Source organism: Amblyomma americanum, chromosome 1 (genome assembly GCF_052857255.1).
Source record: "Amblyomma americanum isolate KBUSLIRL-KWMA chromosome 1, ASM5285725v1, whole genome shotgun sequence".
In the NCBI taxonomy this organism is placed as follows: Eukaryota; Metazoa; Arthropoda; class Arachnida; order Ixodida; family Ixodidae; genus Amblyomma; species Amblyomma americanum.
Genome location: NC_135497.1, coordinates 366,588,656 through 366,592,233, shown reverse-complemented (window position 1 = coordinate 366,592,233; position 3,578 = coordinate 366,588,656). Strand labels below are relative to the sequence as shown.

Here is a 3,578-nt window from a genome sequence, read left to right as displayed (position 1 = left end):
GAATTCTGCCATAAGTCTTAAATATTCGTGAAGGCATGAGCATTTAGATTTCAAACAAATTGACAAAAACCATTACTAGCACAGCGCGAAAACTGCATTAGCAAGATAAAAGCGCAGGAAGACCTCTTCTTCAATCATAGCGCACTTCTTAACTAGAGCAAAGAAAACGATGGGGTGTGTAAATCGCTACGAAATTTAGAGAAAAGGGTACGTGACAAGTTATTCCTATCAACTATTATTATCAGAAGCACAGCTTAATGGCACTGAAGCTAAAAATCACAAAAACCTCAAGCAAGCCCAAACGTTTAAACGGGAACTCTTCAACCTTATGAAGCCCACAGTTAACAATCAAGCGATATCAGCACGTTGGACGTCCCACCGTGTACAGCCAAACGTGTTCAGCATGCACGCTATTATTTTACTTCCGGGTCGATCCCCTAGTGGCTCACGACGCGAAGCAGGATCACATTATACTAAGCCAGGGTCCACTAAACCGACTCCCTACACTCCTCGCAGCTGCGCTGGGCATCGGTGGGCATCGGTGGGCATCGGCTGGGCATCGGTGGGGCGAAACGCAATGGGGCGGAGCCTCCCGGCCGCAGCCTGAGACACTGCATGTAGGGCACAACATCCTGATCACGCAGTCCAACGGATGGGTCGTCTCATGGCTGCCCTCCTCAATGAGGTCGAGGGAGGAAATCGGGTGTAGAAGTTCGTCACCTTCGTTGACCGCTCCTGAAGGATTCATAGATACGAGGAGGAGGAGGAGGAAGAGGTGGGACTGTAATGGAACATGAGATGTCTGACTGGTTGTCGACGTGGCATGCTACTCCAGGTGAGGGTGAAAGTAGAGAAGATAAGAGCAGAAGGTGGTTAAAAAGAGAGGAAAAGAGAAAAAAATAAAGGGTTAATGATGAAACCAAACACACTTACGCATTCACAAACACACACATACACATAATAGTCGAAGAATGTCTACCAAACTCGTGTCTGGTAAAAACATTAAGAATGCTTTGGTCGCGCGCACACCCTTAGTCGCGTCCCTCCAGGGTACAAGTATGTACATGCTCCAGGGGCACGGGGCCGTCCTGTAGGAGTTCCAAAGCACTTAAAAGTGCCTTGTGGTCATTGTTGCAGACTTGCCAGCGGGAGATCAAATGTGGTGGTGGTGGTGGAAAACATTTATTTAAGACTATTTACAGGAGAGAGTGAGGCCTGGCCTTAAGGGCCAGCCCCTTACAAATTCTAGGAGGGATCCCTAGTCCGGGACACCTGTGGCTTCCGCAGCAGCTCGAGCCCTAGCCACGAGAGCTCTCTGGCTCTCTAAGGTAGAGCAGCCGAGCAGGGCAGCCTCCCAGCTCTCTCGGGTGGGTGAAGGGAAAGGGGGTAAGCGGGGTTAGAGGGGCATGCCCACACCATGTGGTACACGTCCGAGAACGCGCATCCACAGTGCGGGCACTCCCCGTTAAAAGCCGGATTAAAATGTGGCAGCACTGCCGGGCACAGTACTGTGTTGGTATATAAGCGAATGAGCCAACGCTCCTCGATTTTCGTTAGCCCTTTCGCAGGGGGTTGAAAGCGCCTATGCTGGGTTTGGTATAATTGAACGACCTCTGTGAAGGTAATAGCCGGGTTAGGTTCCTATACCTCAGGCGGCAAGAGTCGAGGCGATGCCCGGTGGTTGAGCGCGCGGGCTGAGGCGTCTGCCGCCTCGTTCACCTCTAGTCCCGCATGTGCTGGGGTCCAGATGATGGCACGTGTCTCCGGGCGATCCCGGTACTCGCATCTGTGTAAAATTTTGGCGGCGCGTCGAGAGATGCGGCCTTGTTTTAGATTCCGACAGGCTCCCCGGGAGTCGGTGATGATAACCCGGGAGTCCGGTTCTGCAGCGGCGAGTGCTATGGCGACCTCTTCCGCATGTGTAATGTTTGGGGCACGGAAAGTGAGTCCCTGAACGTGCGTGTTTTGATAGATTACTGCGGCCGTACACCATCCCCCGTGGTGTGGACCAGCAGCATCCGTGTAGAAGACTCCGTAGCGAGAGCCGTAGCGGTCGTTAAGGGCCGTCGCGCGCGCGATTCGACGCCCTCGTGAGTCCCCTTTGTCATGTTTTGTGGCAGAGGTTGGACCTGTAGCGCGCGGCGCCAGTCCTCTAGAACATTGGCCCTTTCCTCTGCTTGTGCTGTGTAGGCAATGTGCAGGCGGTGTAGGAGGCTTCTGCCTGCTGACGATTTGTTCAACCGCAAGTATTGGTTGTTTAAGTGCGCCTCGCGTAGCTCCCCAAAGGTGTTGGTCATCCCAAGGTCGATGAGCCGTTGATTGGACGTCGTTATGGGGAGGGCGCGCCTATAGGTTTTGCGAAGGATCACCTCTATGGCGTTCTGGTCGCATTTCCGCAAGTGGAGATAGGGTGCCGAATACAGTATCCGGCTGGTTACGAATGCATTGGCCAGCCTCAGGGCGTCTTTGCATCGTAATCCCCCCCGTTTGTTAGATACCAGGCGGACCATGCGGCCCACCTGGTCTCCAATCTTGCGGAGTTTCTGCAGGGTTGTATCAATCTTGCGGTTGCGATTGATAAAGAGTCCCAACACTCTGACCTTATCTTGTTCAGGGATGGGGCCGCTAGCAAGGGTGAGGTAAATTTTGGTAGTGCACTTCGGGTTGGGCCGAAAGTGCACGAATTCTGATTTGGTCGGGGAGCATTCCAGGCCACATCGGCGAGCGTATCCGTCCACGATAGTCGCCGCTTGTTGCAGGTTGGCCTCGATCTGTCCCAACGACGCATGTGTTGCCCAGAGCGTGATGTCGTCAGCATACAAGGAATGCCTGATGCCTGGGACATCATTAAGCAGAGGAGGGAGGTGAGCCATGGCGAGATTAAAGAGGAGGGGAGGAAGGACTGCTCTTTGCGGGGTTCCTCTTGTACCCAGGGGGTACGGGCCATGCTCCTGGTCCTGGATACGTATATAGGTTTGCCGATCAGTGAGAAATTGTTGAATGTACCTAAACGTGTTGTGGCCACAATTCGTCTGTGACAAATGTGTGAGGATGATGTCGTGAGTCACGTTGTCAAACGCCCCCTTGAGGTCAAAGGCGAGGACCACCTTGTCGTCAATGGGCTGTTCGACTGGATCCAAGACTTCCTTGTGTAGTTGGAGCAGGACATCCTGCGCGGATCGGTGTGGGCGGAATCCGTACATGGTGTCCGCAAAGAAGTGTTTCGATTCCAGATTTGTTGAAAGTCTATCTCTGACCATAGTTTCCATCAACTTCCCCACACAAGAAGTCAGTGAAATAGGCCGGAGATTCTCAATATTTATGGCTTTTCCGGGTTTCGGAATGAAAGTGACCAGTGCAGTTTTCCAGTCCATTGGGACGGTTGTACCCTCTTCCCATATTGTGTTAAAGTACTGAAGAAGGCACAGGTATGCCCGGTCAGGGAGGTTAGCAAGGAGCTTAACCGTCACTCTATCCCGTCCGGGTGCCGTGCCGCGCTTCATTTTTGCCAGGGCCGCTTTTAGGTCATGGAGCTGGAACGGTCTGTCCAGCTCCTCATTCTCAGAGCCTGCATATGA

The 3,578-nt window shown here is 52.8% G+C and overlaps 1 pseudogene; it reads right to left on the bottom strand.

Annotated features, from left to right (window-relative positions):
* Positions 1-1,258: 1,258 nt before the first annotated feature.
* LOC144101033 (uncharacterized) lies at positions 1,259-2,873 on the bottom strand (annotated as a pseudogene).
* Positions 2,874-3,578: the final 705 nt, after the last annotated feature.